This window comes from Aquarana catesbeiana, linkage group LG05 (assembly GCF_042186555.1).
Source record: "Aquarana catesbeiana isolate 2022-GZ linkage group LG05, ASM4218655v1, whole genome shotgun sequence".
Taxonomy (NCBI): Eukaryota; Metazoa; Chordata; class Amphibia; order Anura; family Ranidae; genus Aquarana; species Aquarana catesbeiana.
Genome location: NC_133328.1, coordinates 11339943 through 11354402, shown reverse-complemented (window position 1 = coordinate 11354402; position 14460 = coordinate 11339943).

Below are 14460 nucleotides of genomic sequence, written 5' to 3'. Positions count from 1 at the left end.
AAGATCCCTGGGTCAGTGGGGCCGCTGGAAGGAACGGATTCCCCTTGGGCACTCTGTTCATTACAATTGAGCCCTAATTGCAGCAAGAATTGAAAGTGTTTGTTAAGGTTCAAATAGTTTTCTTTTAAAATAACAAACATGCTATACTTACCCTCTTTCTCGCCCCCCCCCCCCCCCCCCCCAACACTGTATCCTGGCCTAGGCCGACGAGTCCCAGGCCTAGGGCAGCACTTTACAGGGGGGCAGCACGGAAAGAGTCCCCGCCGGCTTGAGCCAGCCTTATGGGGCGGACTGGGCTGAGAAGCAAATTAGTCTAGCGCCCCCATAAAGCGGCCGCGCTGCTTCCTGTACGCGGGCGGCCGCCATTCCGCAACTGGGGGGGGGCGACGCTTCTAATTTTGACTGTCCTATCATCCTAGACCACAAACCTTCCTCACTGTGCTATGTGTTTTACTGCTGTACCATTGGTTAGACATGTGCAATGCGTTTTGCAACGAATGGAAATTCGGCCGAATTTTGCAGCTTTCGGACATTCGGATGCAGCCAAATGTCCAAATAAAAGTTAACAAATTTCAACTAATACGAAAAAAATTATAGCGGATATAACTTATGAATTCAACATGATTTGGTAATTTGATAAAGATCTAATGAAACAAAAGGTCAACTCAAAGTAAATCTTACAGTCCAATCAGCTGATTAGTTTTGTGCTGCAGGTTGGATTACTGGCAAAGTGCATTCCTGAGAACTGAGTGAGAAGGGTGCTGTATTGTATTTGAGCAGAGGAGAAGAGATATTGTCATTGTGTGTGTTAACAGATTCAATAAACAAACGACTTTCCAAACTACCAATCATTATCACGCATATATATATATACACACATACATAAATATCGAATTTCAACTAATATGAAAGAAATTATGACATGATTCGAGTTTCAGTATAACGAATATCGACACTCTACGAATAATAACAAATTATCCGAAAATGAATTAACGTAACATAACGAATATAACAGAACAAAATTATGTGTTTCTATGAATGACAACGAACCGAAACTAAACTAAATTTCCCGTTGTGCACAAGTCTACCATTGCCATGGTTATATCTTCTTAGTCCTCTCCATAAAATTATCAGAAATTTGTGCTTAAAGGAGAACTATAGGCAACACTTTTTTTTTTTCATTTTGGATAGAGTAAGGGAGGGTTATAGCCCCTGTCAGTTTATTTTTTACCATCCCTGTCACATTGCAGAGATTTCCCTTCACTTCCTGCCCCATAGCCAAACAGGAAGCCAAACAGGAACCCCCCCCCCAGGCCCTCAGAACTAGTGTCCCCACTCGAAAAATTTCAGGGCAGGTCTTAAACAGCAAGGGGTGGTTCATATTTAAGTTAGGGGGGTACATAAGTTTAGTCAGGCCTAGGGCAGCACAAAACCTAAATAGACTACTGGGCCCCCCACCAGCGCTCCTGGCCTCTCCCCCATATTGCTTGCCCCCCAAATCAAGCTGCATAGAATGCATGAAGGTAAAAAAAAAAAACATAAGCCTTTAAAACCACTTTAAACAGGAAAACTCCAACGTAAATTTGTAAACTGAATAGAAAATCTTGGGTGGTACCAAATACTGACACAGAAAATGAGTCACCAACTATGTGACCAGCAGAGTGACTATTGTCACTATTGTTCAAACTGTTTTTTGTGTATCTGATTGATTGCTCGCATACTTTGCAGAGGGATTTCAGAAAAAGAAAATATTCTTTGTTAAATATAAATCCTGTTTTTTTTTTTTTAAATATTGATGTTTGTTTGGAAATCATTGTTAGAAGTTAGTCTCGGTATCATAAAATCTAGAGAAAGGTATTTCTGTAGACCTGTGTTGTATTAAATAAGATTTTTTTTATACTTACTGTAAAAATCTCTCTTTTGAAGACCATTGAGGGACACAGGAGGATAGTCATATTCAGACCTTTGCTTTATACTGTCCAGGGCCGCTGATAGAAATCAAGGGGACCCGTACAGCCTACCTGACGGGGTCCCCCTTCAGCTCCACCCTGGCCCCGCCCCTGGTCGTGTCCATGGTCCCTCCTTCAGCCCCACCCCTGGCCCCTCCCCAGAAGGTCAGAGACTGCAGACATCATACAGGAGATGATCAGAGACTGCACACATAGTACAGGAGATGATCAGAGACTGCAGACATAGTACATAGTACAGGAGATGATCAGAGACTGCAGACATAGTACAAGCGATGGTCAGAGACTGCAGACATAGTACAGGAGATGGTCAGAGACTGCAGACATAGTACAGGAGATGGTCAGAGACTGCAGACATAGTACAGGAGATGATCAGAGACTGCAGACATAGTACAGGAGATGATCAGAGACTGCAGACATAGTACATAGTACAGGAGATTATCAGAGACTGCAGACATAGTACATAGTACAGGAGATGATCAGAGACTGCAGACATAGTACAGGAGACGGTCAGAGACTGCAGACATGGTACAGGAGATGGTCAGAGACTGCAGACATAGTACAGGAGATGGTCAGAGACTGCAGACATAATACAGGAGATGATCAGAGACTGCAGACATAGTACATAGTACAGGAGATGATCAGAGACTGCAGACATAGTACAGGAGATGATCAGAGACTGCACACATAGTACATAGTACAGGAGATGATCAGAGACTGCAGACATGGTACAGGAGACGGTCAGAGACTGCAGACATAGTACAGGAGATGGTCAGAGACTGCAGACATAATACAGGAGATGATCAGAGACTGCAGACATAGTACATAGTACAGGAGATGATCAGAGACTGCAGACATGGTACAGGAGATGGTCACAGACTTCAGACATAGTACAGGAGTTGGTCAGAGACTGCAGACATAGTACAAGCGATGGTCAGAGACTGCAGACATAGTACAGGAGATGGTCAGAGACTGCAGACATAATACAGAAGATGGTCAGGGATCGCAGACATGATTGATTCAGGAGATTTTCGGAGACTGCATTTATGGCTGAATCCAGTGTACAAGTATATAGCATCACAGGGCTGATCCACTCTATTTAAACCAGCTCTGCAAATGCTAGCTTGGACCAATTTCTAGCACTGCAACTGCTGCCTTTTCAGCTGGTAGACTCTACCCCCTTTGGTGAATTTGTGGAATGTGCTGTACCTCAGTGGCAGGTTCCAAAACGCCATTTCTTTTCACGGAAGGCCATTTCGGCTCTCTACCGGCATGTGGAATGCAATGTTTTAGCCTCGTTGGACAGCATAATAAAAATATAACAGTGCTGCGCAATTCATAAAATAAATATTATAAAAGTGGTACATGAAATAAATCTGAGAGACTCTCAGATTTATTTCATGTACCACTTTTATAATATTTATTTTATGAATTGCGCAGCACTGTTATATTTTTATTATGTATTTGAGGTATTTTGTTTGAGTTAAACCTTGAGTGTCAGCTTGCAGTTCGCCTTCATTGTATTATATTTTGTCAGCGCTGAATATCTTTCTCATATATTTTCTCGTTGGACAGCAGTAAGATTTCTAATATTTGCTGACTCATGGTCCAGCAGGCATGGGCAGGGACGTTACCTTTCCTTCACGGTGCACTTGGTAATTCTGCTGGCAGTTGGGAAGGATGCAGGACAGGGTTCAGTGTTGTTGGAGCTTGTTCCGCCGTCACGCCTCCAAAATGCTAGTGGTGATTCTGCCACAGCTCTCTCTTCCACCCTCTCCTCTTCTTCTTCCTCTATGGCCTCTATTCTCCAGATTTGTCCCCTGAACCAGTGGTGCTCTGTAAGCGTTCAAGGGAGTGCGCAAGCAGTCAGGCTAAAAGATGCCATGCGGTGCTTGAGTTGGCCTGCCTAGGGGATAGTAGCCACACTGGGGCAGAGATTCTGTCAGCTCTTCAGGGGCAGGCTCAGAGGTGGTTGATGGCACGTCAGCTTCAGCCAGGAATGGTTGTATGCAACAATGGCACCAACCTTCTCTCCGCCCTCCGACAGGGACACTTGACCCATGTTCCATGTTTGGCACACTGAATTTGGTGGTGCAGCGGTTCTTGAGCAGGTACCCAGGCTTACAAGATCTCCTGAGGCAGGCCAGAAAAGTCCGTGGTCATTTCCACCAGTAATACAATACCAGTGCTCGGCCGGCTGACATTCTAAGGGAATGCAACCTGCCCACCAACCGCCTCATTTGTGACATGGCCACCAGGTGGAACTTAATGTTGGCTATGCTGCAGCAGCTGCACACACAGCAGAGGCCCATCAATGAGTACCTGTCTGAGTATGGCACCAGGACAGAGTCAGGGGAGCTTGGCTTCTTTTCACCACGCCACTGGCTACTGATCAAGGATGCATGCACTGTCCTGTCACCATTTGAGGAGGCCACATGGATGGTGAGCAGCAAAAATGCATCAGTGACACTGTCCCTCTAGTCTTCCTGCTGGAGCACACGCTTCGTGGAATCATGGAGACGGTACTTGAGGCAGAACAGCGGGAGGAAGAGGAGGACTTCCTTTCCTCTCAAGGCCCCCTTTATCCAGATAGCATTCCTGCGGGCCCACCAAACACACAGGAAGAAGAGAAGGAGGAGGATTGTGTCAGCATGAATGTAGAGGATAACACTCAGCAGCAGTCTTCAAGGGATGGTTTTCAGTCCCCAGAAACCCAAGGAGTGGTACGTGGCTGGGAGGAGGTAGTTACAGATAATGTGATCCTTAGTGACCCAGAGGACTCAGAATCTAATGCCTCTGCAAACTTACGCTGCATGGCTTCCCTGATTCTGCAAAGCCTGCGAAAGGACCCTAGGATTCTAGAGGGATCATTACTGGCTGGCAACCCTTCTTGATCCACGTTACAAGGGTAAAGTTGTAGAACTCACCCTGCGTTCGCAGAGGGAACAGAGGATGAAACACCTTTAGACACCTTGAAGAAAAGGTTTGTGTAATGCATTTCCAGACCCTGGGAGGTTACCATTTCCTGGTGCTGGACAACATATTGCTGAGGCTTCATTCAGTAAGAGGAAGAGTGGGGGAGAAAGTGGCCGGCTGACAGATTCCTTTAAACAATTTTTCATTCCTCAGCACCAAGGTCTGATCGGTTCAAGCAACCATCGCCAGCTTCTGTATTATATGGTGCAGGAATATCTAGGGGCAAGAGCAGACTTGGAGACCTTTCCAACAGAGCATCCACTGGGTTACTGGGTCTTGAGGATGGATGTTAGAATATTATTCCAAATTCATAATTCGGCACTTATAGGTGTTATATTATATTCATGGCAAGCTTGCAAAACATACTGTATTTGGTTTTATGATTAGTCATAATAAATATAGTATGTGTGAATGACCTTGATCAATTGATTTGACATGATTCTTCATCTAAAGCTGAGCATTGCTGGATGTTTCTGGTGTAGCCAATTTGAGTATGACATATAAGGTATCTTGGTATAGAATATCATGAGAAGACAAGAATAGACCTCCAAAATAGACCAGTATTTATGTAGTAAGAGAAATAATATATTTGTTTATATCCTGTTAAGTTAGCTTGTAGTCTCAATCATATTAATTAGTATTAGTATATAGTTACTTCATAAAGTTAAAGTTTGGTAATATGTGTTCATATTATGTAGATGTTTGGTTATATGACATTACATAATCAGCACATTACTTCAAGTATGAAGTGTTACATGTGGGCTTGTCAATCGAATGCCATATATGACTCTGAGTTAGAACCTCATTTTGTATATCATATTGCTGAAGTTAGCAGAAATGAATGTGTACCATACAAGGTTCTAAGTTTTTGTGAGGTTATGACGTTCACATGTAACATATAAAGCCAACGTTTCTATACTGAAGGGATGACACGCACACACACACATACACACTCACACACTCTAGGACAGTGGTTCTCAACCTCCCTAGTGGCGTGGCCCCTTGATAAAATTTCCCAAGTTGTGGGGACCCCAACAGTAAAATTATTTTCGTAGTGAGGGTTGTCCCCAAAGCAAGACAAGTAATTTGCGCCCCTAATCCACAGACATTTAGCGCTCCCTGAGTCCCTTCCACTCGTACAGTATTAAAACCCCTTATGGTACATTTTAGGATGTACCACTCTTTCTCTTTGTTCTCCTTTCTTTCCCTTTTATCTCTCTCTATCCTAATTTCCTGCTTTTCTAGCCGTCTTTCTTGTTCTTTCTCTTATTCTTTCTCTCCCTTTTTCTTTGTTCCTCCCCCTCTTTTCCTCTCCCTTCCATGTATTCTCTATTTTTATTCCTTCTCTTACTCCTTGGTGGGGGTGGGGGGGATGGGATGAGTGGCAATGCTGGCGGGGATTTGGGATGAGTGACAGTGCTGGGGGGAGTTCTGATCAGCCAACTTACGTGCTCTTGATCAAGGTCATCTGCTGATCTGAGAATTGTAGTGGGGACTTTTAATGGCAACTATAATCACAGGTAGTGTTACTCACTGTGTCTCAGACTTTGTGGGGTCTCATAAGCAGTGACACCTATGCCGAAATCAGGAGATAGGGTCTCCTCCAGCCCCTCCCACTTCACATTCCTCACCAGTCAGCTGACCTCTAGTCTCTGCCCCCCAGCCATGCCATGAACTGAATGGGTGGCTGCGAAGAGGCTGAGTGGGCAGCTGCGGGCTCCAGGAATAGCCCAACCTGGCAGATACAGGCTACAGTGACAGCCCGGCTGGGCGGCCACAAAGAGGCTGGGAGAGTGGTGCGGGCTTCAGAAACAGCCCAGGATTCGGTGATCCCTGGCAAATCATCATTTGACCCCCGAGGGGGTCCCGACCCCCAGCTCTAGGAGATGACACTGACATATTCACACAAAGAGACTGATAAGTTGGGACAGCTGAATTCTGGACGACACACGAGAGAGCATGGACAGAAGGCAGCATGAAGCACACATGTTTTTATAAGCTTATTACAGCTTTATAACTTTTTATTCTAATTCATATATTTTTACCCAAACTGAAATGAACTATTATACTTTTTACATTGTATTTATGAAGCCAATTGTGTGAAAATAAACTTACACTTTGTTTTAAGTCAGTTTGACTATCAATGCTATTCATCCAAAAATGCCTCTGAAATACAAGAATATTAGATATTAATAATATTCTTCAATGGACCACTGTCCGGAACTTGCTCAATATGCAATTGAGCTACTGGCCTGTCCTGCATCCAGCGTGCTTTCTGAACACACATTCAGTGCTGCTGGAGGGTTTGTAATGGATCAAAGAGTGTGCCTGTCCACAGACTCCGTTGATAGGCTCACATTCACAAAAATGAATCAGTCTTGGATCAGCAGCTATCAAGCACCTGATGCTGATGTAACTAATTGAATTTGCTATGGATCTGGGATCCCTTGAAGACTGCCTATGCTGACTATCCTATTCCTCCTCAATCTTGATGATGCTAGCTTCCAACAAGGTCCTGGTATGGATTTGGGGGGGGTCATCCACGCCATTTTTTTGGTATTTTTATCTATATTGCCGGGATCCGACAATACATTACAGCCACGAGCAGTTTTAAGTTACATTTTTTCCTTTACAAATGTAATTTTGCTGTGGTACTGTTATAAACATGGGAAAGATGCGCTACTTTAAGGCATACTAAGCACACCCCCCCAGGCATGATATATAAAGGAATATTTCATTTTTATTGTTTCACTTTAAGCATTATTAAAATCACTGCTCCCGAAAAAACGTCCGTTTTTAAAACTTTTCTTTGCATTGATGCATGTCCCCTGGGGCAGGTCCCCAAACACGTTTTATTGCAATAACTTGCCTATAAGCCTTTAAAATGAGCACTTTTGTTTCTTCACGTTCACGTCCCATAGACCTTAACCGTGTTCGCACAAATTTTTTCCTGTTCGCATGTTCTGCTGCGAACCGACCCGGGAGTTTGGGCTCATCCCTACCTGTGACCCACAAAGGACTTTGAGGAAAAGATTTTATGGTAAAATCTTGTCTTCCATATCACCCATTGAAGGACATGGAAGGATAGTAATTCTTAGACATTTGGGATTTCCAAAATCATTTAGGAGGTGATCAACAGCCACTTAAAGGTCCAATGAATGTGTAATTTACTACAAGGAAGTCTAAGCTATCAACTTCTAATAAAGTATAGTTAGAAAAAGAGGAAAAAGGTCAGTATGTAAAATTCCATGTAAAGTAAAAAGTGTAGCACTTTCAATACGAATAATAACACAATAGAGAAAAGAACAGACCAAAGAGAAGTCCAAAAGAGTATGGCCAGAACACCTCAGATATGCCCAGAAGACCTGATGTCAAAAACACTGGTGTGATGTCAAGAAAACTCCTTCCACCATGAGCAAGCACATAGAAGCTCTTACCAACTGGTGTTGACCCCCATGTAAAGGAGTTACTGTTGTGTATCTATAGAAAGATAATAGAGTCGCGCTAAAGCATTAACTTAATAATGTGTACATTAATCCATAATACTTCCCATGTACCATGTGCATGTACCATATACCGCAAACAAATTGGAAAATAATGATGTGACACCAAAATTAAAAACAAAAATAAAAACAATAAATGTTGATGAAATTAAGACTGTATATGGCATATAGTGTAATGTTCAAACACTAAAAATGGCCAAACACCCGTGAACAAATAAATATGGTGAAATCAAAAAATATATTGGAAAAGTCCATCAAAATATGAATTAAATCTATGACGTGAAAAAATCTTGTGTTCAATCCACCACCAGTGATAGAGATTTGCAGCTTACCATAACCCCATGATTCCCCACTACAGAGGATCAGGGGAAGCCTGTACAGAAGAAGCCCTCCAGAGCTTAGCAAATGGACCCAGACTCTGGATTCGTTGGTGGTAATGAAACATTCAAAGATACCAAATGGAGCTATTGAACCTCAGATCCCATCATATCTCCCCAGCTCATAAATAACAAGTGTGGCATGTAAAGATAAGAGAAGCTCCAATAGTGTAAAACCTCCTCGTTGTTAACAGGTTGGTCTGGCAAGAACAATCCTTCATGAATTTATGCTACTAATACCATTTTCATCAGCAAATTCTTGGATAATGTCCCTCCCAGATGAGTCAAAACTCATGCGGGTCTCCCCACAAGCTCTTTGCTCTCACTTCCTTTTCCCCTTTCTTACTGTTGTGTATCCCCATATGTATTCACCTTGATCGGCTATGTGCTGAACTCGCTGGACACTCAGAGCACTTTCACAGGCCAAACTCACTCCGCTCCACCAGTCTTGGTTGATTGTTTCCCATATGTACTAGTTTTGGAATCAGGGTTAGAATGACATTTATAGGTATGATTCATGTTCTCATAGGCATCATCCCAAAATTAAGATATTTAAAAGAGCAACAGAAACAGGATTTTGAATATGCCTTTGAGAACTCAGACTACTACAGGTTTCTATAAAAATATACAACAATCTTTATTAAATTACAAGTTTTTTTTTTGTTTAATAAATTTTTATTAAAGAAAATAATTACAAAAATAAATAGTTATGTCACAAACTGGGTACAAATATTATGAGAAGCAAAGTCAATTTCAATGCTCGGATATATACAATGAGTGTCAAGAAGCCTGAGATATATTAAACGGTTCTGTATATTCAGAAAGGAGGATGAGAATCAATGTAGTAATTCAGTAGAAAATTAAATTACAAGTTAAAAGGACATATAAACATAACAACGTGTATACCATACAGTATAGAGTATAGATGTAGAGCTGGTAGATGGCTTGAATACATCAGTCAATGATTGCCCATTATATTGGTCTATGTGTTTAGCAGGAGCCCCACATCCTCAGGACCTCGGAAATCATATACAACATGCATCTCTAACTATAAATGTATCACAGAAAAAAATGTCACAAAAGATACAATATCTCACAAAAGTGAGTACACCCCTCCCAATTTTGTAAATATTTTATTATATATATATATATATATATATATATATATATATATATATATATATATATATATATATATATATATATATATATTTATTATATTATATATATTATATATTTTATTATATATATATTTATTATATTATATAGACAACACTGAAGAAATGACACTTTGCTACAATGTAATGTAGTGAGTGTACAGCTTAAAAGTGTAAATTTGCTGTCCCCTCAAAATAACTCAACGCACAGCCATTAATGTCTAAACCGCAGGCAACAAACGTGAGTAAACCCCTAAGTGAAAATGTCCAAATTGGGACCAAAGTGTCAATATTTTGTGTGGCCACCATTATTTTCCAGCACTGCCTTAAGCCTCTTAGGCATGAAGTTCACCAGAGCTTCACAGGTTGTCACTGGAGTCCTCTTCCACCCCTCCATGTCGACATCGCGGAGCTAGTGGATGTTAGAGACCTTGCGCTCCTCCACTTTCCATTTGAGGATGCCCCACAGATGCTCAATAGGGTTTAGGTCTGGAGACATGCTTGGCCAGTACCCTCAGCATCTTTAGCAAGGCAGTGGTCGTCTTGGAGGTGTGTTTGGGGTCATTATCATGTTGGAATACTGCCCTGCGGCCCAGTCTCTGAAGGGAGGGGATCATGCTCTGCTTCTATATGTCACAGTACATGTTGGCATTCATGGTCCCCTCAATGAACTGTAGCTTCCCAGTACCGGCAGCACTCATGCAGCCCCAGACCATGACAGTCCCACCACCATGCTTGACTGTAGGCAAGACACACTTTTGTACTTTGTACTCCTCACCTGGTTGCTGCCACACACGCTTGTCACCATCTGAACCAAATAAATTTATCTTGGTCTCATCAGACCACAGGACATGGTTCCAGTAATCCATGTCCTTAGTCTGCTTGTCTTCAGCAAACTGTTTGAGGGCTTTCTTGGGCATCATCTTTAGAAGAGGCTTCCTTCTGGGACAGCAGCCATTAAGACCAATTTGATGCACTGTGCGGCGTATGGTCTGAGCACTGACAGGCTGACCACCCACCCATTCAACCTGACAGCACTCATTGCTGGCAGTACTCGTATGTCTATTTCCCAAAGACAATCTCTGGATATGACGCTGAGCATGTGCACTCAACTTCTTTAGTCGACCATGGTGAGGCCTGTTCTGAGTGGAACCTGTCCTGTTAAAACGCTGTATGGTCTTGGCCACCGTGTGGTCTTGGCCAGCTCAGTTTCAGGGTCTTTGCAAACTTCTTATAGCCTAGGCCATCTTTATGTAGAGCAACAATTATTTTTTTTTTAGATCCTCAGAGAGTTCTTTGCCATGAGGTGCCATGTTGAACTTCCAGTGACCAGTGAGAGAGAGAGAGATAACACCAAATTTAACACACCTGCTCCCCATTCACACCTGAGACCTTGTAACATTAACAAGTCACATGACAGCGGGGAGAGAAAATGGCTTTTGTGGGCCCAATTTGGACATTTTTACTTAGGGGTGTACTCACTTTTGTTGCCAGCGGTTAAGACATTAATGGCTGTGTGTTGAGTTATTTTGAGGGGACAGCAAATTTACATTGTTATACAAGCTGTACACTACTTTACATTGTTGAAAGATATAATAAAATATTTACAGAAATTTGAGGGGTGTACTCACTTTTGTGAGATACTGTATATGTATATATGTATATCCATACAAAATACAATATCAAAAAAATAGGAGACAATCAGACTATAGGGGTAGTTTGCTCAAAAACCCACAAAGGACAAAAAAAAGGAGAAGGAGTAAAGGGACAACAACACACCAAAAATTCAAATATAGATCATACCTGTAAAGCCAAATAGAAGATAGGAAAGGTATACACCAGAAGTAAAATCAGTACAAGGGGGGAAGATCTCCAAATGCGAGTGCGCCTACCGGCCCACATAACCACAAGAATCATAAAAGGGAAAATAACAGCCTTAAGGTGTAGTATGTAATAAGAAAAAAGCTCACATTTATTTAGAACCTTACATAGGACACAATAAAACAATGCTCTCACTGGGTTCTCAATTATCACCAACAAGACAGCCGTGATCTCTAGCATGATGATGTCACGCGTCTCCCTACATGTTTTGTCACAAAATAATGTTGTCATGTTGCCAGGTAATTACATGGCTAGGTAAAAAGGACACCAAGCAGAAGAGGTAAAAAGGGAAAATTCTACCCCATGGAATTTTGGGCCTCAACTGACAATGTAGAGGGCACCTACCATAAGACAAAAAAGGTTGATTTAAAAGTCTTTACACCAAAGAGCAGATTTGAACAAGATCAATGAGGTCAACAAAAAGGCAATAGGCTGAAAATTGGGATAACTAACCCATGAGTGTAGGAAACAGAAGGTAAGATAGACAAGGTATGCCCAAGTTAAAAGACCAAACAGGTCATAACCAGAAGTTTGAGTGAAAACACCCTTAACGTCAATGAAATGATGGTTGGATAAGCAAAGTATTTTCAAGAGAATGACCAGTAAACAGCCAGAGGCTTAAACAAAACGCCCTTGACCATAAGGTTAAAGCTGATAAAAGTCCATAACATGCAGGATGAACCTAACAAATAGGAGATCTCTGAAGAAACAGAAATTAGTTTGACAACTCTTTCAAAGAAAGTTACTGTATCATTGAGAAAGGAAGAGAATCATGACTGAAATAAACCTATTGTCACCCAGGTAACACACATTGTTGGCAGCAGGGAAGGTGGGCTTTAGCGCTTACATGCCTCACATATGTGTATATGGAGACAGAGGTTTCTGTGCTGAGAATGTGCTCTCAGCTGCGGTCTGTGCTCAGACCACAAAAGATGTCTGGTGTCTGTGGCCAGGAAGAAGAAAATATGACTGGCATCTGTGGTCAGTATGAGGAAAAGATGAACAGTGTCTGTGGTCAGTAGGAGGAAAAGATGGTCAGTGTCTGTGGTCAACAGGAGGAAAAGATGGGCACTGTTTGTGGTCAACAGAAGGGAAAAAATGGCCAATGTCTGAGGTCAACAGGAAGAAAAGATGGCCGAAGTCTGAGGTGAACGGAAAGAAGAGATGGTCGATGTCTGAGATCAACAGGAAGAAAAGATGGCCAATGTCTGAGGTCAACAGAAAGAAAAGATGGTCGACGTCTGAAGTGAACGGGAAGAGATGGTTGATGTCTGAGGTCAACGGGAAGAAAAGATGGCCAATGTCTGAGGTCAACGGAAAGAAAAGATGGCCGAAGTCTGAGGTCAACAGGAAGAAAAGATGGTTGAAGTCTGAGGTGAACGGAAAGAAGAGATGGTCAATGTCTTAGATCAACAGGAAGAAAAGATGGCCAATGTCTGAGGTCAACAGGAAGAAAAGATGGCCGACGTCTGAGGTGAACGGGAAGAAGAGATGGTCAATGTCTGAGATCAAAAGGAAGAAAAGATGGCCAATGTCTGAGGTCAACAGGAAGGAAAGATGGCCGACGTCTGAGGTCAACAGGAAGGAAAGATGGCCGACGTCTGAGGTCAACAGGAAGGAAAGATGGCCGACGTCTGAGGTCAACAGGAAGGAAAGATGGCCGACGTCTGAGGTCAACAGGAAGGAAAGATGGCCGACGTCTGAGGTCAACAGGAAGGAAAGATGGCCGACGTCTGATGTCAACAGGAAGAAAAGATGGACGATGTCTGAGGTCAACAGGAAGAAAAGATGACCAGAAACACTAGCCAACATTAGAAAAAAATGGCCAGTGTGTGGTCAGTAGAAAGAAAGATGACCAGTATTTGTGGTCAGGGGGAGAAAAAAATGGCCGACGTCTGGGCTCATCAGGAGGACAGAACGACTGGAGTCTGTGATTAACAGAGGGAAAAGATGGCAATTGTTTGTGGTCAGCAGGAGAAGAAAATGGCCATTGTTTGTGTTTAGGGGGAGGAACAAATGACCGGTGCTGTGGTTAACAGAAGGGAAAAATGGTCAGTGTCTGTGGTTGTGGGGAGGAAGAAAAAAGTGCAAGTGTCTGAGGTCAGCAGGAGAAAACGATGGTTGGTTTTTGATCACAGTAGGAAAAAATGGCTGTTGTCCGTGGTCAACAAGAGGAAAAAATGGCTAACATTCATGGTCAGCTGGAGAAAAAATTGTCCAACATTTATGGTCAGGGGAAGGAATAATGCCTGATGCCAGTGGTCGGGGGAGGGGAGCCCAGTGTTGGTCCAGTACCATAAACATTTTATTGGGAATACCACACATAATATTCTAGGCCATTCTTCATATTCAGATATTTAAATAAAGCCTGCATAAAGTATAGATATCACATCACATACTTCTCACCATGTAAAATGCAGCCTTCATTCCTGATGTCATAAAGAAGAATTAGTGCCTTAGGCTAGGAAAGCCTTTACCAAATGAACCCCTGATCACATCAACATACCAAACTTACTAAAGTCAATATTAGTACAAGGACATTTATAGCGAGACTGCATAGCAGAAGTAATAAATGATGGGTGTGAATAATGTAAACAAC